General features: G+C 40.0%; 2 pseudogenes; both read left to right on the top strand.

Moving 5' to 3' along the window:
• Positions 1–8,484: 8,484 nt before the first annotated feature.
• On the top strand, positions 8,485–13,733 carry LOC120434146 (annotated as a pseudogene).
• An 8,129-nt stretch (positions 13,734–21,862) lies between these two features.
• On the top strand, positions 21,863–27,058 carry LOC120434182 (annotated as a pseudogene).
• Positions 27,059–27,490: the final 432 nt, after the last annotated feature.

Here is a 27,490-nt window from a genome sequence, read left to right as displayed (position 1 = left end):
AGTTCCATGTTTGCCATGCTTGAAAGAGAAGACTGAAAGATGACTGAAGAAGAACAAGAGAGTAAATGAAAATGAGATTGACTGACGACTCCAGAAGCAGAATGGAGGAAACCCCGTGATAAAACATGCAGGGGGAACTGGAGGCTGGTCAAGAACAGTGTCACATGACTGGGGGGCACTGAGGCGAAGGAACTGAATGTGGTGTTTTGCCAGACTGGAACTTAACGTAAAAGAGGAACACTGAAACATCAAAACAGAGAAGAAACAGACTGTGTTTGCTTTGAAGGCCAAACAGGACAGTGTGAGGAGAGGGACCAAGGTCAGGTGAACCAGGACAAGTTTGACTGCGAGTATATAGGATATGATTGGGTTGAAGTTGAAGGCTGGACTCTTGATGGTTTAGGGATGTCCACCACGTCACAACAGAGAGGTAAACAATACAAAAGGTAAAAATAATGAAGGAAAATAACTGACAATTATATTAATGAATAGAAAACACAAATGCACAAATTGTTACAGGTGAAATTATGTTTGGAATGAATCAGGAGTGAGATAGTTTGAATGCAGAACTTAGAGAAAAGATCCATGAAGTAAGACTGATTAAAATTTAAGGTGCAATGAAGAAACAGCTTACACTTAGTGTATATTGACATGAATAAATAAAATGCATGGAAGAATAAAATGAAGGCATGCAACGAAGAAAACAGCTTACACTGCATTTACATGACCACATAACGCAAGGAAGAACACGCTTACATACATGACATAATGGGTCATTTAGGCACCTGTGATAATAATGAAAATGTCTTAGTTTTGTTATTTTTAGGAGCAAAGCAGACCTGGAACAATTCTCCAGATGCAGCAGTCGGGAGAAATTATAGGTTAACTTCAATGGATATGTTAAGGCAAGTTTCTGGTTGAATTGTTCACAGAATAATGTGTCCAGGAACCTGAAAGCAAGCCCTAACTGCTGGCTGAAGACCAGGAGGGCTATTATTTAAGGAGGGAATCGAAAAGTGTGGGCTAGTAATTCAGGGACGGAGAAAAACTGACTGTAAAGTGGAGAATTGTGAAGGAGTCTGAAATACGGCAAAGCAACATATGCAAAACCATACATACAAACAGAAAATGCATTAATCTTAAGAAGACACAGGCAAGTTCATGAGGATTGAGGCGCAGACGTTGATCAAACTTGGCTAAGAACAAGCATACGCAATGAAGATCAGCTTGCTAATTGTGTGAGTGATAGAATGGTGTGAATGTTTAATAAGATAGACTTAAAAGTTTGAAGTTGACTCAAAGAAGTTATATGACAGGGGAGGGAGTATGGAAAAACAAACAAAAGAAAAGTGATTAACGCAGTTTTTATAAGAGTGACTTAGGAGTGCTCTCGTACTGAGTGATCAAACAGTGATTAGTATAGAAAGAAAATGAAAATAATTCAATAATGTGATAAGGTTTAAACATGTATTTCTCTTGTCAGGTTGGCTGTTGAGCTGTGAGTCACTATGCAAATTAGCTGGAGTGAGTGAGTAACAAAGACACTTCCTGTGTTTGTGTCTCGGAGGCTTTCAGTTCGAGAGAGAGCGGTGGCTGTTGAGGATTATATGGCGAAATATAAAAGGGTAAAGTAACAGGATATTTGATTATGGTGGTCAGGGTTGTCCAGAGGGGCAGATTTGGATAGGAAATTTATAATTTAGGGATGATAGGTTGTTGAAATCGGTTTGTATGCTATGCTTAATGAAAAATGGCGGAGTGAGGAAGGGAGACATTGTGCAAACAGTCTTTGATCTTTTGACAAGGTTTTCAGTGCAGTGAACGGGTGAACTTTGAGATTGTTTCTGATTTTTGAGGTTGTTGTTTTATTTGAAGAGAGGGTGTTTGATTAGACATGGATTTGTCTGAGAAGGGCCCAAAAATTTTTTGTAGTGCACTCAGAAAAAACCTGTCAGGTGATTTTGTTTGGTACTTTGATGAGCTAATAATCAGCTCTCTTTTTTATTTTTATTCTAAGCAGGCCTGGAAGAGAGTGAACGAACGGCGCTGACAAAATTCAGGTGGGCTTTTCAAATTATAAATTGGCTGAGAAGGAGACCTGATTGGCGGAGAGTCTCTGTCTACAAGGATTGCAGCGATTCAATCCAGTAAAGAGTATAGAGAAGTAATTTCCTAAAAAGGAAAACAAAAAAAAAAGAAAAAAAAAGGATTGAGCTCATTTTGCTGATGTGGAGCATCTGATGACATGCGCAGAAGGCTGCAGTATCAGCAAAAATATCAGGTGTGAATGCGTGTGAATGAATGTGAGTGACTGGACTAAGGTGGGAATGAATAAATGTGGACAAATTTATCATGCCAGGAAGAGAAATGGGATGCTTTGTTTTGCTTTTGTCATAAGCAGGACAAGGGGGAGACTTAATTCTGGGGATGCTGATTTTTGAGTTGCGTTGAGGGAACTTCTGTTCTAAAGGGGGGTTAGATTATGGGATTACATTATATTGTTGGGTGAAGGCTTGATGTTATAGGGGAAACATTTTTTGATATAACTTATGAAACACATGTTTCATATTTTGCTGGTATTTGTGGTGATATTTTTTTTTTATAATCTATCTGTTTGATAATTGGGATGTTTTGGGGTTTCTTTATTATAACACAGATTGGATCATAAGGGGGTAAACGGAGTATGAAATGTGAAGTTGAAATTAATACACAGGTTTTGGTTCCGGGAACTTTCCAAGGATCCAGATTTCGACTGGAGCAAGGAGTCGAGGAGAGGGGTCATGATGATTAAATTGATTTTATTCCCTAAACACAGGTTTTTAGGGCCGGAGGAAAATACCGGAGAGGAGGATGGCTGAAGTGTTGGGAGAGATGATAACCCTAACCCTTTTGTCCCTTTTAATTTCTTAGGCCCAGGTGACATATTTTGAGTTTTATTTGGACACACATGTGAAGTCCAAATAAAAAGGGGGAATTTAATTTAAAATGGGTTATAGGATGATTTTATAATTATGGGGTGTTTGTGATAATTTAGATATGGTAAAACTGAGGCAGGAATTGTTATTTTCATGTTTAGGCTAAAGGAGTAAAATGAACTGTATTCTGTTTAGAAGATAAAGGGTGTCCATGAGAAGTCGTGAGACCAATTTAAAGGAAACTGGGGAATAAAAGATATGCTTAGATAATTTGGGGAAAACTAGGGAAGATTTTAGGAGTAGGAAATGTGTGGGGATATTTTTGGGATAAGTGGTTATAATCCAGGCTTACACATACAGATATTATTATGAGCATATGAGCATACTAAAAGTGTCGCTGTCCCAAATGAATAGATTACAAACATAGAAATGATGTCATACACAGTGCATGCTGTGCCTTTAAAGGAGTTGTGGCTTAGAAAGTCGTGTCTGGAGGGTTAAAAAGAGGGAATGACCTGAGTTATTGAAGGATTGCACACGCTTACAGACATATGGAGTTTTTAACACACAGGACAGTATTGAGTTGAGGCCAAGGGCCTGAAATTCCTTTAGCTTCTATCTGAATTTGAGTGGGCCCAATAACAAGTGACAGAAAAGAGGAACTGAATAGGAGTTTGCTTGTAACTAGATTGTGTGACATGTAAAATATTGAGATAACACATGCAGCCCTACCTGAGTCTTGTTATATAAAATGCAGTTACAGAATAACAAATGCTGGTTGAAGTGACAAAGTTTTTGTTTAAAACAGAAGCAAAGGGAGGAAGTTTATGTATTTTGGTCTGATAAAGTATAAATTAGAGTGTATCATGACATTAAGAGCAGAAAAATGAAATAAAATGTTATACCAAGAACAGGTTATAACACAGGAAATGTGAGTTCTAAAATACAGTTAGAGTTCAGCTTTCAGCAATGATGCAATTTATTTAGGAGCTATTGATTATATGCTTACACTTAGCTGATTGAAGTTTTTATTTGGTAGAATAAGTGTATAGGATGATTTGTCTTGTGAAAGGTGTTTTGAGGTCAGGGCTGCAACAGCACAGGATGTTGATGATCAGATTAGGGAGAAGAGAGCGAGCAACAGGAAGTGGATGTGAAAGCAGCACTTTGAGAGTTTTATACATGATGAGTAAGGTTGAATAATATATAGAAATAAAAGCCGAAAATGTAATTAGGTACATGTTTTGAGTAATATTAGGTTGGATCAGGTTTGAATAAAGAGAAAAATTGAGGGACCCAGAAAAAGGACAGACCGCTAGGGATTCACAAGTGTAAGGGGTCTCTCACTGGGTATGATTGGGTTGAGGGGCGAGGAAGGAGTGCTGATTGAGCTCTGCTCGCACTCTTATTCTCTCCTGCCGTTGACCAACTTTAGGCTCACTGATACTTTGGTGTGATTAACCTGGAGCATGTGTGTTCTTAGGGGGAGCTGGCATTTCTAGAGAGGGTCAGAGTAACGATATAAGTGTGGTGACCCTTTTCAAGGGTCACCAAGAGAGGGAATGAAAGGAGAAAGATATTTTACTGCTATTATTTGTTGCTATTTTTATAATTAGAATTAGCATTCCATTTGTTATTAATATTGGTATTACATTCTGTGCCTTTCGGTGAGTGAGAGGCTGAGTTGCAGGCTGACAGGAAACCAGGGCTTGCAGAGCATGCTTCTGCAGAAGTGAAACCGAAAGCAGAGTCTAAGTGCAAGTTAAGAGCAGGGTGTTTTATTATGCATTTATCTTTGACTAAGTTTTGATTATGCTTCAAGTAGTTGTATTAGATTGAAACATTTGTTTTATACATTTTACATAGAAGTCAAGATCATTACACACAGGATGGCCTTAGCCTGGTTGCTTAAGTTGAGGTCAATTAAGGTGCAGCGTGTATGTGCAGACATAAACACATACACACACACATAGGTTCAGTACAGGCTGGCCTTCTGTCTGGTGGAAAGGTTATGAGGCTTAGCTGATGAAGTGAAGGGTGAAACAAAGTGCAAGCAGAAGTTGACACACACATACACCCACATACACACACATTGTAGGTAGACTCATTTAGTTAGGTGAAAGTTTAATCATGTTTTGCTTGCAACTGCAAAATTGTGCCGGTGTAAGTGACAGGTTGTGCAGAAAGTGTGCCTGATGTCCCAGACAGACAGATAAGCGAGCGTCCGGGGACAACAGGAAGACACCTGGGATCGAGACGAGAAGATGATCTTTTCAAACTGTGTTAAAGTCATTGTGGTTTTGAGTTGACGTATACTGTATTATTTGCCTAGCAACAGGAAGGAGGTGGGCTGTACTATTTCCTCCTATAAAGCCTTTGACTTCTTGATGTAAGGCAGTTCAATACTGAATCTGAACAGTATTGGCTCCGCATATGTGTATTCATTAAAATGCCGTCTAATTGCACCCGGCCGGATCAGTGGTGGTTATTTTGGTCTTCCTCCTCAATTCTGTGAACTTAACACTGTAATGAAGTAACGTACTGCATTACTTTTAAGAAAAGTGTTAAGTGTTAAAAATAGTGTGTTGTAATTTCTTTGATATGCTGCTTAGAGATGGTGGTGACTCTTAAAATGGAGCCAATGAGAACTGATAAGGGAATCGATAAGGAATATTCTGATATTCTATTGTTTTCTTGCAGGACACCACAATCAGTCCTCCATCACTGATGGTGTGGTCAGTGAAGATGGTCACGTGCAGGTTCAAAATCATTGCATCTCCAACCCACATCCACTGCCACTGTACTTGAGGAAAGTTCTGACAATGTCAAAGACTTTCTTCTGCACTTACATTTGGATCACTTAAATCCATGACAGTCATTCAGGCAGTAATACCTGGACTGGAAACAAACATCCTTAAAATATTGCAACATACCAAGCTTCTGTGTTTGAATGGAAAACAAATGTGTTGTTTGATCTGCAGACTGCACTTGTGGTTGAACAATAAATACATTTTATATTGATTATAGCAGTAATGTAACTTCAAAACAAAGTTATGAGAAGCCTAAACTTGGTTTAAGAATAATTAAATCTGAGACTTTGTTTTAAGGTTATTAAAGGATTAAATTGTCTAACAAATATACAGTTTAATAGAATAGTAGGATGTTATGGTCAACAGTATCGAACGCAGCACTGAGGTCTAGCAGGACAAGCACAGAGATGAGTCCACTGTCAGAGGCCATAAAAAGATCATTTGTAACCTTCACTAAAGCTGTTTCTGTGCTGTGATGAGCTCTGAAACCTGACTGAAACTCTTCAAATAAGCCATTCCTCTGCAGATGATCTGTTAGCTGTTTGACAACTACTCTTTCAAGGATGTTTGATATGAAAGGAAGGTTGGAGATTGGCCTATAATTAGCTAAGACTGCTGGGTCTAGAGATGCTTTTTGAGTAAAGGTTTAACTACAGCCAGCTTGAAGGCCTGTGGTACATAGCCGATTGTTAGAGATAGGTTGATCATATTTAAGATTGAAGAATTAATTAATGGCAGGACTTCTTTGAGCAGTTTTGTAGGAATGGAGTCTAAAAGACACGTTGATGGTTTAGAGGAAGTAATTATTGAAGTTAACTCAGAAAGATCAATTGGAGAAAAAGAGTCTAACTTAAGATCAATGGTACTAAAAGTAGCTGTAGATAATGTTACATCTGTGGGATGATTATTGGTAATTTTTTCTCTAATGATAAAAATTTTATTTGTGAAGAAGTTCATGAAGTCATTACTGACGTTTTGTCAGCCTGGCTACAGTGCTGAAGAGAAACCTGGGGTTGTTCTCATTTTCTTCAATCAGTGACGAATAGTAAGATGTTCTGGCTTTGCGGAGGGCTTTCTTATAAAGCAGCAAACTATTTCTCCAGGCTAAATGATGATCCTCTAAATTTGTGACACGCCATTTCCTCTCCAGCTTACGAGTTATCTGCTTTAGGCTACGTGTTTGTGAATTATACCACAGAGTCAGGTACTTTGGATTTGAGACCTTAGTTTTCAGAGGAGTTACAGTATCCAGAGTCGTACGTAGTGAGGAGGTAAAATTTTTAACAAGATAATCGACCTCTGTTGGAGTAGCGTTCAGGTAGCTGCTCTGCTCTATGTTTATACAGGGCATTGAAGATGATAACAGTGGGTGGATTATATTCTTAAACTTAGTTACAGCACTTTCAGAAAGACATCTACTGTGATAAAGTCTACTCTCCACTGCTGTGTAATCAATTATTGTAAATGTAAATGTTATCAGGAAATGACCAGACAGGAGAGGGTTTTCAGGAAACACTGTTAAATGTTCAGTTTCTATGCCATATGTTAAAACAAGATCTAGAGTGTGATTAAAGTGGTGGGTGGGTTCTTTTACATTTTGAGAGAAGCCAATTGAGTCTAATAACAGATTAAATGCCATGTTGAGGCTGTCATTTTTAGCATCTACATGAATGTTAAAATCACCCACAATAATTATTTTATCTGAGCTGAGCACTAAATCAGATAAAAAGTCTGAGAAATCAGAGAGAAACTCTGTGTAAGGCCCAGGTGGACGATAGATGATAACAAGTAAGACTGGTTTCTGAGTTTTACAGCTGGGGCTGACAAGGCTAAGCATCAGGCTTTCAAATGAATTAAATGTCTTGGTCTTTGGTTGATTAATAGGCTGGTGTGAAAAATTGCTGCCACACCGCCCCCTCGGCCTGTGCTTCGAGATTTCTGGTAGTTAGAATGACTCGGGGGTGTTGATTCATTTAAACTAACATAATCATCCGGCTGCAACCAGGTTTCTGTAAGGCAGAGTAAATCGATTTGTTGATCAATTATTAAGTCATGTACTAACAGAGACTTGGAGGAGAGAGACCTAATATTTAATAATCCACATTTCACTGTTTTACTCTTTGGTTCAGACGTGGATACTGTTTTGTTCTTTTTTTTTTTTATGTTTAGGTTATTTTTTGCTGATTTTTAGTTTGTTTTTTGTCGGTTTGGGAGCTGACACGGTTTCAATGGAGATGGGTTTTTGGGGGGGTAGCAGGAGGAGAGAAGCTGCAGAGAGACGTGTAAGACTGCAACTATACTTCCTGGTCCCAACTCTGGATAGTCATATTTTGGGGGGTTTAATAAATTTGTCCAGTGTTAGGTTTAATGTATGTGTTGTAGGTTGCCATTAAAAAGCTCGAATGTTTCTGTTTGCTATCTAGGTAACCTACGCATATGACTACTTGCACGACCTTGATAAGGGGAACAAGCAGCCTTGAGAAGAACAGATTCTACCGACAACAATCTGGGAGAGCTGCACTCCCATCATATAACCACACACATTGTATAACCATGCTTGCACAGCACAATCACACTTTGTGACCAATTATAGTAATTTCTCATAGGTAATACAGCAACAAGCTTTATGAATATTCATGTGTGTAACCAATAAAAACAACCTGCAGGGGGAAAGCAAGTTGAAGACAAATGCTTACCTCTCGCGAGTGAAAAGTTGAGCTCTGTGTGACCTCATTCCTGAGTGAAAAACAGTTCGACACATGAACAGGTTGGTGGTGTACCTGGGGCTTCTGTTTAAGACCATGCTTCCTCCTCAAAGTCACCCATCTTTCCTTTTTCCCCAGCTGCTCAGGGCCTGCCGGGGAACAGCTTGCGGGGCCTATGCTATCTTCGGCTGCACCAGCTATAGGGGCCTGGCTAGCTGTGGGTGTATCAAGGGTGCGAAGCCGAGTCTCCAATTCAGTAATCCTGGCCTCCAGAGCTGCAAATATGCTACATTTGTTACAGGTATCATTACTGCTAAAGGAGGCCGAGGAGTAACTAAACATCTGACACAATGAGCAGGAAAGTGCAGGAGGGACAGGTGAAGATAGCACCTAACCGCTAGCAATGCTGCTAGCGGTTTGGCTATAAGCTAAGTTAAGCTAGCGAAACAGTAAAGACACAGTGAGTGAATACTTTGGCTATAAATTAGGTAGTGAGTACACAGAAAGCGTGTCGGATGAAGCAGGTGAAGACTATACTATCACAAAAGAATCTATCTAAAAGTTTTTAATTCAATTTGCAGATAAGCTACTCAAACACACCACTGTGTGGACGTGATACTCTACCGCTGTCACAGTTGACGACGGCCAATCGTGGGGAAGGTGAGGGAAGGAGGACCCAGGCGCAGAGCTCTGTGTTTATTTACAGTGTGGTTAACAATTAATGCACAATTTATCCCCGTAGCCCCCCAAGACTCCCATGTGTGTTTCCCACTCAGACGGCCGTGTTTCTGCACACGCTGTGCGTGCTGTCCTTCCTCTCCCCGTTCCTCTTGGGAGTCTAACTCAATGATCCCGCTCTAACACTCTCCTAAATAGCTCCCCCAACGAGCCCTGATCAGCAGCAGGTGTGTGGCAGGAGCTTCGGGTGTGGCCAGTCCACTAGCAGGGCCACACCCACCAGGCCTGAAAGTGCCTGTAAACCGGTGATCGCAGAAACACCTGCATCCACACACACACACACACACACACACACGCACATATCTGCAAACAGGTAGAAGAGGGACAGCAATACCAAATATACATATAATAAAAGATAAGTCCATAACTGCTCAGGGACCCTGGGTCGCTCAGACCCAGTACCCTGACAACAGCAGAGAGAGCAAACACCAAGCGTATTTTTACTCAGTGTGTATTTTTAAGTATCAGTGTCTGACTTGGCTCCCTCTCTGTCTGTCTCTGAGCTTTTTGTTCTTTAGGCCTTTAGTGAGCTGTCCGTGGTGCTGAACAAGCACAAATCACTGTTTATAGGAAACTACTTGTAATTTTCCTTTAGATTTCATCTGTGGTCATTCAGTCACTTTAAATTCACAAACACAATAGAGCAGGTACTTTTGTTCATTTGAGGGAATCGTTTATGATGCTTTTATTTTCTTCGGTGCACTACAGTAGTTGTTTAGAACGATGATGTTATTCCCCATTCTGTTTTTCTTAAATGTGATAGGTGTGACCCGTTACTTTAGTGTTAACTAATTTATCCTGTTTTACTCCTGTTTTTTCTCTAAAGCATGGTTTTTGCGGTAATAAACACATTTCTATTAAAATGAGATCAGATTTGTGATGACCACTCTACGAACTTGACTTTGTTGCCTTTAAAACATTTTGCCACAGTTTCTGAAATACACCTGTGTCCAGCTGTTCATGTTGCAGATCGACTGAGAGCTGAAATTCCTATAAAGCTGTTAGAAAATTCAAAAATTGGACGCTTTGTGTTCCTACTGCTGCTGGAGCTGACTGAGGCCACTCAATACAACACTGATGATTCCAGCAGACATGCCACAGCACATTTCAGAAGCATCCCTGAAGCATCTCTTTGCTCCACACCACTAAAAATAACTCTGGCTCTATTTTCTACAGAACCTATGAAGCGCCTTGAGGCGACTTTTGTTGTGATTTGGCGCTATATAAATAAAATTGAATTGAAAAAATTGAAAGCTCCATCAAGCTGCACAGAACAGAGGAAAATGTGCAGGACAGAAGAAACAGCAAAGGAAATCCTGTCAGTGTTGAAAATAGAAGAGCCTGTGCAGACCAACATGTTTCACTTCTAAAATACACCAGGTGTGGTTTGAAGGACGCAACAAAACCACATCAGAAAGACATCAGAGACTCATCACATCACTCGCTGGATTCAATGGATTATTTTTCTTTCACCATATTTGGAACAAAGAAAAAAACTTGACTGGTTTGTGTCATTGTGGTGCTGCATGGCCCACTTTCTCCTGAGATTCAGGTCACAGACAGATGTTCTGATAGTTTTCTTTAGAATTTGCTGCTATAATTCAAAATTGATTGTGTGATTAATGATGGTGAGCCAGATGGGCCAAACCATGATACTATCAGCAGCATGTTTCATTGTAGTGGTGGCATCATTGATGGGATAAATGGACTGGTGCTTATATAGTGATTTTCTATTTTCATGTGGACTAAAGTAGTGGACTGACCAACAGACTGACATTAACATCAGAGCCGTGCTGCTAGTGTGGCTAAAAGAAAAGAGAAGAAGAGACAGTCATGTTGATATGAACATTAGAGAAACACATCATGGAGCTGAAATATGATCCTGCTTCCTCATTTGGACTCATTCACCTCAGCTGACACATTCAACAGCAGACAGGTTTTTGTAGCAGTCTGTCTCACTGTGGGAGTAACAGATAGATACTACAGGATCTTTGGCTCTGGAACTAAACTGTCTGTAACAGGTAAGAACAAACATTTATTTTCCTTCAGTTGTTTTATTGTAGAAGCTGAAAATGTGTTTAAAGTCAGTTTCTGCTGCTTCAGGCTTTACATGTTAGTTTTTCATCATTAGTAGAGAATTCATCTGCAGCCATTGTTACATAAGAAAAGCTCAATAATCTCTGAGAACATGTTTAAATCTCACTGAACAACTAAAGTTATTCTTTATTTCTGCAAATATTAGTGATGTTACAAATATTTAGGATTTGATCGTCTCAGTAATTCTGCACCATCTGCTGGTTTTTGATCACAAGATCATATTTGATGTTAAAATTAAATTATTATAGATTAACAAATATGGTTTCAGGAAATATTTGCTTTATGTTGAGGAACAAATATTTTTTAATAGTCAAACATTCATGTAGCTACTTCAAAAAGTGTTTTCGGGTAAAAAAAAATTTAAAAAAAGTCAGAAAATTCGGAAATGATATGAAATTAATTCAGGATGAATATGACATGTTTAAACTCCGATATTTATTTCTGAGATTAAGTCGTGTGTGTGGATTTGTACGTGACAATAAAAAGTTAATAATACTTAAATTTTCCAAAATTCTTTAACATACAACTATTTTTTAGATATACTTTGTCATATAATTTGTATTTTATGACTAAAAAAATCATGAAGTATATCTCGTATTAATGAAAACGTTTTATTCACCATTTCAGTTTTGGTGTTTTAAAATGGTTACTACAGTTTTTATATGAATAAAAACATAACTTAAAATAATCACTGCATTACTTTTCCAATTTGTACACAAAAATATTTAAGAATAAATAATTCTGAAAGACAAATATGGTCTTTATGGTAAAATATATCAAAGACAAGAAGAATGGAAATTTTATCTGCTGAATTGAATTTTGTGAAATGATATGTAATTTTATTAATAGTACAAAACAATATGAAAAAAGATTAATTTATTTTTGGACAGAAGAGTATTTCTGTTAGAACTCGTGTCTAAGGACTAATATGGAAAATACATTTTCACTTGTATAAAGACAAATGTATATATTTTAAAATTGGAACGAATTCAATTTCTATAAAACAATAAAAAGCAAACACATGACAAATTAAACTGAAATTTAATTTTAGTTTTAAAACCACGCTGAGTGTTCCACATGTGAGCCATGATGACATGAGGTGATGACTGTGTTTGATATGAAGCTGAATCCAGTGTATGTAGTGAACTTTGTGCTGTATTGATGAGTAGTTTAGTGATCAGAGTCCATGTAGTTTCCAGGATCAGACTGAATGCAGTGCAGTGCTGGAAGCTGCTGCTGACTGTGTGAATGTGTGTCTGTGCTGCTTGTTGCTGCTGTCAAACTTCAGATGAGCAGGTAGTGAAGCCCGTGGTGAGCGTGTACCCAGCAGCATCCAGAGCCCACCTGGAGGGAACAGCTCCCTGCTGTGTGTGGCCTCAGCCATGTTTCCTCCTCTGGTCCAGTTCTCCTGGAAAAGACAGAAGAAGAACGGCGGAGAAGCGGAGGAGCTGCCCCTGCTGAGGGAGAGCAGCTGGAGCTCAGAGAGGCGGGGCGCACCATTGCCATCAGGATGGTTGATGGGAGTGATTCTGACACATATAAATACAGCTGCTGGGTGAAGCACGAGGGGGGCACAGTGGAGGCCCAAACACAACAAGGTAATGAAGCCTTGGTGACTGTGTTCAGCAGTGATTCAGCTTCATGTGGAGATGCTGTCAAAGAGAGCAGAGGAGCAGAGGACTGACATTTCTCACTGCAGCTCCAAACATTTGACTCCTTTTCTGTTTCAGAGGTTCCAGCTCCAGCAGCCTCCTGTCCTCCAGAGAGAGAGCCAGCAGACCTGCCAGCTCTGCAGCCAGCTGACTGTAAGATCACCTGCTGCCTCTCTGCATGGACAGCTCCAATGTCCAATGAGGGAGCTGGAACAAGTTTAGGGACTTAAAGTGTCACTAATTGATCAAATCTTCATCCAACAAGCTCTGATAAAGCCACTGTACACTAGCTGCTCAGCACCAAACAGCAGACAGGCCATAATATGTCAGAGATCAGTTTGTTAGCTGCTTGTGGAGTTCTTCTGCCCCCAAGTGGACACAAACACTACATCAATTCATCCACTTGAAGAAGAAGCTGTGACTGTTTCTATTTGGACTTTTTCTCCTTGATCTGAGAGGAATAACCCGACTGTCTGTCTGTCTCTTTGTGTCTGTCTGTCCTTCAGTGTCCTTCCAGTCTCAGTGCAGGGTGAAGCTGCTCTGCCTGCTGTACACAGTGCTGATAGTGAAGAGTCTGGTGTACTGCTGTGGACTCTCTCTGCTGATGATCCTCACAAACAAGGGAGCGTCCACCAACTGCACACATGCTGACTGACTGTTTTCTGCTCGCCTTTTCTCACCATCAGATTTCCTCGAGTCAGCAGTCAGAAATGTAAATTAATTTCTGGTTGGTTCAGTGTTTCATTACTGAGCATATGACTTTTTCTCATTTAATCATCTTAAACTGTGTCATATAAATTTACAAATAAGCATGTTTAATGTGTTTTTAGAAGTGTAGATTCTTTATATGAAGTTTTAATTTTTTGTACATCTCTGCAGAAAAACTGTGGTGATGCATTCAGATCCCACCATAATACAATAACAGTGTAGTTACTTGTTTGAAGTAAAAATAAAGATTTGAACTTTAAGAATGCATTTCTCACTTTTTTCTGTCATACATAACCTGTGTGACTGCAGCATTCACAGATCATAAACTTGCTCTCCTGCAGCAGACGGGCTGTGTGGGTTTCTGCTCTGCAGCCTCCACACCGTTAGCTGTGGCTTTTCACTTTAATAACACAATGACAGTTACAAGCATGAACTCTGCTTCAAGTTATTCAGGAAGCATCTGTGTTCATGTATGTGAGAGAAACAAAGTGTGAACTCAGAGTTGATGTTTAGGACGATCACAGCAGGAAAATACAAGATGAAGTCTAAACATTAAATCCCACAGAACTCATGTAGAACCATTATGATTTAAAAATACTGAAAAAGTGAATAAAATAAGACAACATTTGTAAAAACAATTTCACAAGACACCATCAGTTCAGATAGATATTGAGCATCTTTCTAACTTTTCCTAATTATAAATATGTAAACTTTTTTTTAATCAAAATGTGTCATTGATCAATCAGCTTAATTATTCAGACTAATACAATTTATACAAATAATAAAATTGAGTTAAAAATTGAAATAAAATCATAATTATAATTAAGACCAGCACAGAGACACAAACTCAAAACAAAGATCATTTACTAATTTGATTATTTAACCAGTGCTGAATATTTATTAAGTTCACCCACGCTGAACTATAAATTCTGTTGATATTAATATTAAGATTGAACCCTCATAATGTCGTCCCGATTTACATACACCTGATGTCCTCAGGGGTCAAACATGTCCCCACTTCATTTGAGTGTTTTTAAAGTATAAATTGTCAATCAATTCAGTGTTGCATCTTAGTTTTACTTAAGACCAAAACATTAACACAAAACTTATCCTACATTTTACATTTTACGCCCACCAGACCTTGTTTACATAAAGTATACTTTGTTTTTGAGCAAAAACAAAATGAGGAAATAAAATATTTAAATGTTTAGATAATTTTCAATTCAATTCAATTAATTCAATTATTTATTTATTGTCATTGCCAGAAAAACAACGAAATTGCGTTTGGAGCTTCCATACACCCGTGAATAAAAATAATGATAAGTGTAAATATAGATATGACTCCAGTGCAATAAAACAGTCCTTAGCAACAACATACAACATGACAAGTAATATTTAGAAATTGGATATGGTTATTGTCCATGAGAGAGAGGGGACAAAGAGTTCAGAAGCCTCACAGCCTGTGGATACAGGCTGTTGGCCAATCTGGATGTTCTGGCCTGTATGGACCTGTACCTTCTCCCTAAGGGCAGCAGATGGAAAAGGTGGCGCGCAGGATGATATTGGTCCCGCAGGATACTGTGCACCCTCCTCAAACAGCGAGTGCAGAAGATATTACTAATCTCTGGCAGATTTGTTCCAATAATTCTGCCAGCTTCTTTCACCACCCTGAAAAAAAAAATTTTGACTATCTGACTGTATGTTGAACTTTAGTGAGAAAGTTTTTTGAACATTTATAATTTTTAAATGGCAGCACATAATCACACCTCAGGGGTCAACAATGACCCCATCTGGTTTGATTGATACTTAATTAATATGAAGTGGATTTTCCCCCCACTTTTAATTAAAACTTAATTCAAACATTTTGACACTATTTCTTTATTCCATTTCAAACGTATGTCTGATAAAACCTCATTTATACGAAATGTTTCTTTGTTTTCGGGTAAAAAAAATACATTAAATGATCAGTTATTGTGATTATTGTTACACAACCAGAGTCGGTTGCTTTAACAGATTATCACAGACGGGTTTATGTCAAAGTTAATGTAGGAAGCTGTTTTTAAACTACTTCAAGTTTTTTACTGGCAGCAAATAATCACATCTGTTTTCCTTTGGGCTCAAAAATGACCCCGTCTGCTTTGACTGTTTATAAATGAAAGGTATAAAATATCCTCCATCTCTGTGTTTCAAGGTTTAATTCAACTTTATTCCAACTCATTGCCTGACATATTTCTGTATTTTGGCATGGTAGGAACACCAGGGCATGGGTCTTAGTGAAGGCAAACTTTCAGGAGAACAAAGGTTTGTCCATATTTGACACAAGTGAAGGAGGATAAATTATAAATTTGCTGAACTTTAGTGATTCTTTTAAAGAATCCGTGATTTAAAAATCTTAAATGTAAATATAAAATCTGATGAGATTTATTCCACAGATTTGTGTTTTATGTCAGGGGAAATAATCTATAACTTAAGTGATTTACTATGAAGTGAAAAAGACAAAATATGAAACAGATGTTGTCATGGAGGAGTGGACTCAGGCGTAGACAAAACTCAGACGCTCGATGGCGAAGAATTAAGTGAAGTTTATTACAGGAGGTTCGGTGTGACAACAACGATGAAAACAAACATGAACTAAAGGCGAGAGCCAAAAATTGGCTCTGAGGTAAATAACTAAGGTATCACATTTCACACCACAAAAACACTATGAACAGTGTTGAGACAACACCAGTCTCTCTGATCCTTTTGTCTTGGTAGAGATCACGGAGATGTTTCCAAATAGGCCTAAATGTGTATGTAAAGGTGGATGACTGCCTACTGCAAATGAAATCTAACCATGGGTACAAATAAATGAAGCTGAAGATGACGTAAAACACAGCCCTGTTTTTATTACTGTTTATAGATATTATCATTGATGATCATCATTTTGAATGATTCTTAAAATGTTGTCAATAAAACAGAACAATTAAAAATGAGATGCTGTGAATATTATTTATTCATTTTGATTCACAAAAACAAAGAAAAGGTGAACATCTTCAAAAGGTTAGATAAAGAAGAAAACAACAGATAACAGTGTGTGTTACTAAATTCACAGCAACCTGAATGTGTTTGTGGGAACATGAATGTGTTTGAGTGTTTCTGCATCATGTGACCCAGATTTTTGGATCTGCTGTCAGATTGAAATGAAGACGATGAAACCACACAGCAGCTTCAGCTGAGCTGTCAATCAGCAGCAGCAGTCTTATCTGTGGGCCGCAGGGGCTGATGGGAGCTTTGAGGACCTGTTAGAAACCACGTGGCCCTCGTCTGATCTCACAGCTCGTCCTTGTTTGGCCTCAGCTGCATCAGAGCGCCACTTCTCCCCAGGTTCACCAGAGGAAACACCACTGCACAAAATGCTTTTCCTCCCAGCTGCTGCTCTGTGCTGTCTGTGTTCAGGTGAGTGTTTCCAGCCAATCAGGAGCCAACAAAGTCAACCTGTAACAAACACTGTCACACTAACCTTCATCTATCTGTCTGTGTCTCTACAGCACTGGTTACCATGGCAGCAGAACAGCTGTTTCAGGATGATTTAACACTGACCAGGAGAGTTGGAGAAAGTGTCTCCTTCAGCTGTGGAGGGACTGAACAGTGTGATTTTGTTGGGTTATGGTGGTTCCAGATGAATGAAACATTCACACAGATTCTTGTAATTAACAAAAATACAAGTGAAGTCAAAACAGATTTCAATCATCCTCAGATTGATGATTTCTCAGTGGAGAATACAGTGATTGGCTGTGAGTTGAAGATAGATAAAGTTAAACGCGATCATTCAGCCACCTACTACTGCATGTGTGCAAAGAGAGATCCCCACAGTGAGAAATGATCCCTGCAGCCTGAACAAAAACCAACAGATGAACAGATGTCAAACAGTGTTTGTGACAGGAAGAGAGCAGTAAACCACAGCCCAGGTTCACAGATTTCACCTCCATCTCAGAGTCACAAACATACTGAGCTCAGGGAGATTTTTATTTACTGCTGTCAGAAATTCAATTCTATTTATTTCTGTTTAAACAGATTTTTCATGTTTTAAGACAGAAACAAGAGGAACAGATGACATCAAACTTCCACAAAAACATTTATTCAAAGTGAAAGAAAAACAGATTGTGTCAAACTGAATCAAAGTCCATCCCTCATTCACAGTGTTAATGTTCTCTTCATGAAAACTCTTCCAGCAGCACTTGTTGTTTAACACCTTTCAGTACATTTAACCAGACACTTTCACTTTAGGACATTTTAAAGACAAATCTTGGACTGATGTCAGGTCAGGATTTTGTCCTTCTAGCAGCGGCTCATTAGGACGCTGATTTGTTGGACAGATTTCCATCTAGTTGGTTCCGAAATTGTCCAAACCCAGCAGGTGGCCGCCCTGACCTGGTTGTGTCAGAGGTTTGTTCCCTGAAAAACAGAGCTGCTCCTTCCCACTGTCTGCAAGTCCTGCTTGTAAGGAAATGTACATTTAGTGTTTCTGTTCATGATGTTGAAAGGTTTTAATTCCTACTTTGGTTTTAAGCCCTGTTAGTCCTGCTTTATCCTCACATAGAGAATTTAGAAAACATGTCGTCTTGAACAAGCAGCTTATATTATGATATGTGGTCTGAGCCTCCTTCAGCTTTCAGAACAAACATGAGTTTTACATGATTTTGTCTCTGGTTGAAAGTAAACAGGAAGTAGATAAAAAGCCAAGAGAAGTGTCCTGAAAGACAACCTCAGCAAACTGGTGGTTTTCCTGCAGAACGAGAGGGAAAACTTTTGCTGCAGAGTCAGACCTGCTGATTCCACCTACAGAGCCTCGCCTCTGTCAGTGCGCCCCAGGTCAGCTGTGGCTACAATGTAGCTGCTATCACCAGTGAGTGAATGTGTGAATGACTGAATGTAGTGTAAAACGCTTTGGGGTCCAAGGGACTAAGTAAAGCCCTATACAAATACAGGCCATTTACCATTGAAGTTGTACTTGTTGTCCACGTCCTGGCTGATGTCCTGGGAGATTTTCTGCACTACAACCACATCAGTGTTCTTCTTCATGCCACCTTGTGAAGTATACCTCAGCCTCACGTAGCAAAACACCACCACAGCACGATGCTGCTGGCAAAGTGTCATGTGATCCCGGGGTAGAAAGAGATTGAAGCCTCCCCGACTTACGAAAGACCCTCTGGAATGCATTAATTTCGTAAGTCGGGGTTCCACTGTATATGATTTATTTAAAAGAACTTCATATTGATTGAACTGTGATTGATAAACAGTAAAAGAATGTGTTTGTGTATAACTGGATTAAAAAAAAGACAATGCCAAAATGAATGTTCTTGTGAAAATGTCCTGATGGAAGTAAGGTTGCATAAACTGTATAAAACATGATGTGAAGCATATTTTCATGTGTATGTAATAGAATTTTCTGTGTTAAGAATATTACAGAAATGAAGAAAATGTAATGAAGGTGTCACAGGCTGAGTCTCTGACCCAGTGTTTTCAGTTTTATTTTGTAGGTTTGAAGTTTTCATGTTAGTTTGGTGAATATACCTTTGTGTGTTTATTCTTATTTCGGGTTTAGTGGAGGTTTAGGTTAGTGATTATATATCATCAACTCCTTGGTTTCTGTTTTTGGTTCCTTGTCCAGTCTGTCATGTGTTTTAGGTCTGTTAAGCTTTTGTTGTTGTGTCTAAATCTTCATGTTCTTTATTTTATTTTGAAAAGGGTCTTATGTTCTGTGTTCATGTGGTTAGTTTTACTCTCCCCTGTGTTGTCATTATGTTTCATTCCAGTCAGCTGTGTCCTCATGTGTCTCCACTTCCCCTGATCACCTCATGTGTGTATTTAAGTCCTCAGTCTTCCTGTGTTCAGTGTAGTGTTGTCTGTGTTTCTTTCCGTATGTACCCCTCGTCAGAGTTTCCCAGTCAGGTCACAGTAAGTCATACTATGAAGTCACAGTGACAGTCCGAGTCATAGTTTCCCAGTTTATGTTCAGGTTTTCCCTCAGCTTTTGCATTTTTTGTGAGTTTTCAGCCCTGAATAAAGGTTCGCTTTTCGTTAAGTCCAGTTTTTTCTCCTCGCCTCTGTCTGCGCTTGGGTCCTCTACTCTCTCCACACAGTCTGCCCCCTGCAGCTCGTGACATAAGGTATTTAAGCAAACTTTTTTTTTAAAAAGTTAGAAATAGATGATAAGGTGTGGAAGGACATTGTATGATTAGATGTCACCAACTTAATTGGATGGACAAAATGTAACGTCCAGTAGGAGAGGATTCAAGTTTTTTATTTGTCACAAACAGGTAACAACAACACATCACTATCAGCAGTAAAATGTTTAGGCTCAGAGCCTCAGATTCCAGCAGAGATGATTGATCGCAGACCAACATGTGAACCTGAAAACTGGTAAATTTTTGCCATGTTAGGTAGGGATGGGTATCGTTTAGGTTTTTTCCGATACCGGTGCCAAACCGGTACTTTTGAAATGGTGCCGGTGCTTAAACGGTGCTTAAAAAATGGAGAACACAAACTTTGTCCAAAAACCTCTCATGTTTAGCTGTTTTTTGTAAAAAGATAACAATGTTAGCCTTTTCTGCAGCTATAGGGCATATATGGTATCACTCTTGGCTGGGAGCAGTGCTTAAACAATGGAAAAAACACAAAATTGGTCCAAAAACCTGTTTAACTGTTTTCCATCTGCCATCAAACAAGAAGACGGCCGCATGTAACTACGACGCTGTTTGCTAGTTCACCTTACATGCATTAATGTAATAACGTGGTTAGCCTACTCAAAGTAAATTACACACGAACAACATTAAGCTACTCACGCAGAGAAGAACGGCTGCTGCTGCCATCATCATCGTCATCATTTCTGCTACACTGGCAGGGCTAGGGGCCAGGACTCTACTCTTCGGGTTCTTGGGGGATGTTGCTAACTCCGGGTCCGATAACAAGCACCACACCCGCAGTAGGTACGGTGCATTTCTCGGCTTAAAAAAAACAACAAAAAACGCTATGTGTCGCCAGGTGTTTCATCAGATTCGAGCTGTTTCCTCCTTTGCACAGAATCAGCTTAAAGCACTTGTTGCAGGCTGCTGAGTTTGCATCTTTTGCTGTGAAGTACAGCCAGACTTTGACCGCTTTCCTTTGGGCATTTTTAATCTGTAGCTCTGCTCTAAAAGAATGTACGTACCTGGGCCCGCCTACTATCCTTGGAAAGGTAAAATGATTGGCTAGAATCCAAAGTGTATGACATCTCAGGAGAAAAAAAGCACCGAAATGTGCGCTGCTTTTCGATCTGGTTACTACCGTTTATGCCATTACGGCACCGGATACCGGTACCCATCCCTAATGTTAGGGCAAAATATCAAGGAGACGTGGATTTCCACTCAGCACAGAACACAGACATGAGGATGTCCAACATGTCTGTGGCCTGGGCGAGGCCCTTTCTCTCCAATATGTCTGTGAAGGTTCTCTGTCATTCAGGTCATCATACTCTAAGACACTTGAAAAAAAGCATCTGGACTTCTTGAAGTTTCTTGAAGATGTTTCACCTCTCATTCGAGAAGCTTCTTCAGTTCTAGGGTCAATGGTGGGGAGTCCCACTCCCAACAGGGCTTAAAAATCTGGGACACCACCATGTGCTCTTAGAACTGAAGAAGCTTCTCGGATGAAATGTTTTCAAAAACCACAGGGGAAGATGAGTGGAGGAAACTCAGACAATCCAACGAGGAACAAGGGAAAACCACAACAAGAGGGAGACACAAATGAACGTAATTAGACCTGATAATTTATTTTTAACTTTTTGTGCAGGTTAAACTTTATCTTATAAATATATCTGTATGTACATTCTAAGAAATGATCTGTGTTATTGAATGCAACTGTTTCAAACCCACCTTGAAGGCTGACTTCTTATTCTGAAAGATGAGGATGTGTAACTGTGACACCAGAAGAGCTGTGGATCTTATTCTCTGAACACTCTCTAAACGTTGATCATATTTTATATGACAGTAACTTTGATTTGTATTTTCTTTTACCAACACCAGGGCTCACTTGGATGATGTCCATTAGCATGAATATTCTCCTCTGCAAAGACTGTTCTGATAGTTTTCTTTAGAATTTGCTGCTATGATTCAAAATTGATTGTGTGATTAATGATGGTGAGCCAGATGGGCCAAACCATGATACTATCAGCAGCATGTTTCATTGTAGTGGTGGCATCATTGATGGGATAAATGGACTGGTGCTTATATAGTGATTTTCTATTTTCATGTGGACTAAAGTAGTGGACTGACCAACAGACTGACATTAACATCAGAGCCGTGCTGCTAGTGTGGCTAAAAGAAAAGAGAAGAAGAGACAGTCATGTTGATATGAACATTAGAGAAACACATCATGGAGCTGAAATATGATCCTGCTTCCTCATTTGGACTCATTCACCTCAGCTGACACATTCAACAGCAGACAGGTTTTTGTAGCAGTCTGTCTCACTGTGAGAGGAAACGTGTACTACATCTTTGGCTCTGGAACTAAACTGTCTGTAACAGGTAAGAACAAACATTTATTTTCCTTCAGTTGTTTTATTGTAGAAGCTGAAAATGTGTTGAAAGTCAGTTTCTGCTGCTTCAGGCTTTACATGTTAGTTTTTTCATCATTAGTAGAGAATTCATCTGCAGCCATTGTTACATAAGAAAAGCTCAATAATCTCTGAGAACATGTTGAAATCTCACTGAACAACTAAAGTTATTCTTTATTTCTGAAATATTAGTGATGTTACAAATATTTAGGATTTGATCATCTCAGTGATTCTGCACCATCTGCTGCTTTTTAACACAAGATCATATTTGGTGTTATAATAAGTTGCAGCAAACTTTTAAATTAAAAACTATGCTGAAGAGAAAATTTAGATTTAGTTTTTAAAGATGTATCTTCTTCATGAAAAGAGCATTTCTTGCAATTACATTCATATATAAATTAACATAGATATTGATCAGGGACGTATAAAACATTTTTAATTTGGAATAAAAAGAATGAGGCTAAAATATGACATTGTTCTTACTGAGTCAGGTTTGTTTGATGTGCGAGTCTAAATGTCAAATGAAAAGAAAAACTTAAAAAATGCTACCAGTAAATGATTCTTTAAAAAGAATGAAGAAATAAATAGAAATTTTCACATACTTTAAATTTTAGTTTTAATTATTTTATATTATGTTAAAAAAAAGGTGCGACCGTGGGGCGACCGTGGCTCAGAGGGTTGGGAAGGGCACCTGTAACCGGAAGGTCGCCGGTTCGTTTCCTGGCCTCTCTGTCCTGGTCGTTGTGTCCTTGGGCAAGACACTTCACCTACCGCCTACTGGTGTTGGCCAGAGGGGCCGATGGCGTGATATGGCAGCCTCGCTTCTGTCAGTCTGCCCCAGGGCGGCTGTGGCTACAACCGTAGCTTGCCTCCACCAGTGTGTGAATGTGAGCGTGAATGAATAATGTCATTGTAAAGCGCTTTGGGTGCCTTGAAAAGCGCTATATAAATCCAATGCATTATTATTATTAAAATTCTCATTCAAGTTTCTGCTTCATTGGATTTAAATGTAATTATTTATTTACATATATGAAAAATGCATAATAAAACCAAACAGTAGATGTATTGCTGTTCCAGTTACTGCAGAATAAAAACAAAGAATTATGAAATCTGAAAAAGAAGTAAGGTATTAATTAAAACATTTAAAAATCAACTAAATAAAAACTGAAAGAAAAATTAAAATTTTATTGTTGGAATTAAATCATGGTGAAAAATGTTGTGTTGTGTTTAGTGCAGAATAATGTCAAAAATGATTCATTTATTTTTGAAAAACAATATCGAGAAAAACCCACACACACACACACACACACACACACACACACACATATATATATATATATATATATATATATATATATATATATATATATATATATATATAAACACACCAGCACGCCCCTGCTGCGGGCGGGTTTATCCTTCAAGCTCGGGTCCTCTACCAGAGACCTGGGAGCTTGAGGGTCCTCTTGCAGTATCTTAGCTGTTCCCAGGACTGCGCTCTTCTGGACAGAGATGTCCGATGTTGTTCCCGGGATCTGCTGGAGCCACTCGCCTAGCTTGGGAGTCACCGCACCTAGTGCTCCGATAACCACGGGGACCACCGTTACCTTCACCCTCCACATCCTCTCGAGCTCTTCTCTGAGCCCTTGGTATTTCTCCAGCTTCTCGTGTTCCTTCTTCCTGATATTGCTGTCATTTGGAACCGCTACATCGATCACTACAGCCGTCTTCTTCTGTTTGTCTACCACCACTATGTCCGGTTGGTTAGCCACCACCATTTTGTCCGTCTGCATCTGGAAGTCCCACAGGATCTTAGCTCGGTCATTCTCCATCACCCTTGGGGCATCTCCCATTTTGACCTTGGGACTTCCAGGTTATACTCGGCACAGATGTTTCTGTACACTATGCCGGCCACTTGGTTATGGCGCTCCATGTATGCCTTGCCTGCTAGCATCTTGCACCCTGCTGTTATGTGCTGGATTGTCTCAGGGCATCTTTACACAGCCTGCACCTGGGGTCTTGCCTGGTGTGATAGACCCCAGCCTCTATGGATCTTGTACTCAGAGCTTGTTCTTGTGCTGCCATGATTAGTGCCTCTGTGCTGTCTTTCAGTCCAGCTTTGTCCAGCCACTGGTAGGATTTCTGTATATCAGCCACCTCCTCTATCTGCCGGTGGTACATACCGTGCAGGGGCCTGTCCTTCCATGATGGTTCCTCGCCTTCCTCCTCTTTCTTGGGTTTCTGCTGCCTGAGGTATTCACTGAGCACACTGTCAGTTGGGGCCATCTTCGTGATGTATTCGTGGATGTTTCTTGTCTCATCCTGGACTGTGGTGCTGACACTCACCAGTCCCCGGCCCCCTTCCTTCCGCTTAGCGTACAGCCTCAGGGTGCTAGACTTGGGGTGAAACCCTCCATGCATGGTAAGGAGCTTTCTTGTCTTGATGTCAGTGGCTTCTATCTCCTCCTTTGGCCAGCCTATTACCCCAGCAGGGTACCTGATCACGGGCAGGGCGTAGGTGTTGATGGCCCGGATCTTGTTCTTACCGTTCAGCTGACTCCTCAGGACTTGCCTGACCCTCTGCAGGTACTTGGTGGTTGCAGCTTTCCTAGCAGCCTCTTCATGGTTCCCATTCGCCTGTGGGATCCCCAGGTACTTGTAACCGTCCTCTATGTCTGCAATGTTGCCTTCTGGTAGTTCAATCCCCTCAGTTCTGACTACCTTCCCTCTCTTTGTTACCATCCGACTACACTTCTCCAGCCCGAATGACATTCCAATGTCATTGCTGTATAGCCTGGTAGTGTGTATCAGTGAATTGATGTCTCGTTCACTCTTGGCATACAGCTTGATGTCATCCATGTACAGGAGGTGGCTGACAACCGCTCCGTTCCGTAGTCGGTATCCGTAGCCAGTCTTGTTAATGATCTCACTGAGGGGGTTCAGGCCTATGCAGAACAGCAGTGGGGACAGAGCATCTCCTTGGTAGATCCCGCACTTGATGGTGACTTGTGCTATGGGCTTGGAGTTGGCCTCTAGTGTTGTATGCCACATCCCCATTGAGTTCCTGATGAAGGCTCTTAGGGTCCTGTTGATCTTGTACAATTCTAGGCATTCCAGTATCCAGCTGTGAGGCATTGAGTCATAGGCCTTCTTGTAATCAATCCAGGCTGTGCACAGGTTGGTCAGTCTGGTCTTGCAGTCTCGGCTGACTGTTCTGTCTACCCTATATATATATATATATATATATATATTGTAAATATAAAAAATTACAATAAAAAATACAATAAATTTGAAATACATTTTATTTCATGATGTAAAGACATGCTGAGTGTTCCACATGTGAGCCATGATGACATGAGGTGATGACTGTGTTTGATATGAAGCTGAATCCAGTGTATGTAGTGAACTTTGTGCTGTATTGATGAGTAGTTTAGTGATCAGAGTCCATGTAGTTTCCAGGATCAGACTGAATGCAGTGCAGTGCTGGAAGCTGCTGCTGACTGTGTGAATGTGTGTCTGTGCTGCTTGTTGCTGCTGTCAAACTTCAGATGAGCAGGTAGTGAAGCCCGTGGTGAGCGTGTACCCAGCAGCATCCAGAGCCCACCTGGAGGGGAACAGCTCCCTGCTGTGTGTGGCCTCAGCCATGTTTCCTCCTCTGGTCCAGTTCTCCTGGAAAAGACAGAAGAAGAACGGCGGAGAAGCGGAGGAGCTGCCCCTGCTGAGGGAGAGCAGCTGGAGCTCAGAGAGTCGGGACGCACCATTGCCATCAGGATGGTTGATGGGAGTGATTCTGACACATATAAATACAGCTGCTGGGTGAAGCACGAGGGGGGCACAGTGGAGGCCCAAACACAACAAGGTAATGAAGGCTTGGTGACTGTGTTCAGCAGTGATTCAGCTTCATGTGGAGATGCTGTCAAAGAGAGCAGAGGAGCAGAGGACTGACATTTCTCACTGCAGCTCCAAACATTTGACTCCTTTTCTGTTTCAGAGGTTCCAGCTCCAGCAGCCTCCTGTCCTCCAGAGAGAGAGCCAGCAGACCTGCCAGCTCTGCAGCCAGCTGACTGTAAGATCACCTGCTGCCTCTCTGCATGGACAGCTCCAATGTCCAATGAGGGAGCTGGAACAAGTTTAGGGACTTAAAGTGTCACTAATTGATCAAATCTTCATCAACAAGCTCTGATAAAGCCACTGTACACTAGCTGCTCAGCACCAAACAGCAGACAGACCATAATATGTCAGAGATCAGTTTGTTAGCTGCTTGTGGAGTTCTTCTGCCCCCAAGTGGACACAAACACTACATCAATTCATCCACTTGAAGAAGAAGCTGTTTCTATTTGGACTTTTTCTCCTTGATCTGAGAGGAATAACCCGACTGTCTGTCTGTCTCTTTGTGTCTGTCTGTCCTTCAGTGTCCTTCCAGTCTCAGTGCAGGGTGAAGCTGCTCTGCCTGCTGTACACAGTGCTGATAGTGAAGAGTCTGGTGTACTGCTGTGGACTCTCTCTGCTGATGATCCTCACAAACAAGGGAGCGTCCACCAACTGCACACATGCTGACTGACTGTTTTCTGCTCGCCTTTTCTCACCATCAGATTTCCTGGCTCAGCAGTCAGAAACATAAATCAACTTCTACTTGTTTCAGTGTTTCTTTATTGAGTATTTGATCTTTTCACATATAATCATCTTAAATGTCTAATATAAATGAATATAATAACCATATTTCATGTGTTTGATTGAAGCGTAGATTCTTTATGTGAAGTTATTTTTTGTACATCTCTGCAGAAAAACTCGGGTGATGCATTCAGAACCCACCATGCTACAATAACAGGGTAGTTATTTGTTTGAAGTAAAAATAAAGATTTGAATTTTAAGAATGTGTTTCTCATTTTCTGTGATACATAACCTGTGTGACTGCAGCATTCACAGATCATAAACTTGCTCTCCTGCAGCAGACGGGCTGTGTGGGTTTCTGCTCTGCAGCCTCCACACCGTTAGCTGTGGCTTTTCACTTTAATAACACAATGACAGTTACAAGCATGAACTCTGCTTCAAGTTATTCAGGAAGCATCTGTGTTCATGTCTGCGAGAGACAAAGTGTAAACTCAGAGCTGTTACAGAGTTGATGTTTAGTACGATCACAGCAGGAAAATACAAGATGAAGTCTAAACATTAAATCCCACAGAAGTCACATAGAACACCATTATGATTTAAAAATACTGAAAAAGTGAATAAATTAAGACAATAATGTTTGTAAAAAAAATAATTTAACAAGAACCCATCGGTTCACATCTAT

The sequence above is a fragment of the Oreochromis aureus genome, linkage group 18 (genome assembly GCF_013358895.1).
Source record: "Oreochromis aureus strain Israel breed Guangdong linkage group 18, ZZ_aureus, whole genome shotgun sequence".
Lineage (NCBI taxonomy): Eukaryota > Metazoa > Chordata > Actinopteri > Cichliformes > Cichlidae > Oreochromis > Oreochromis aureus.
Note: the sequence above shows the minus strand (reverse complement) of the source record. Positions and strands in the feature narration are given on the sequence as shown.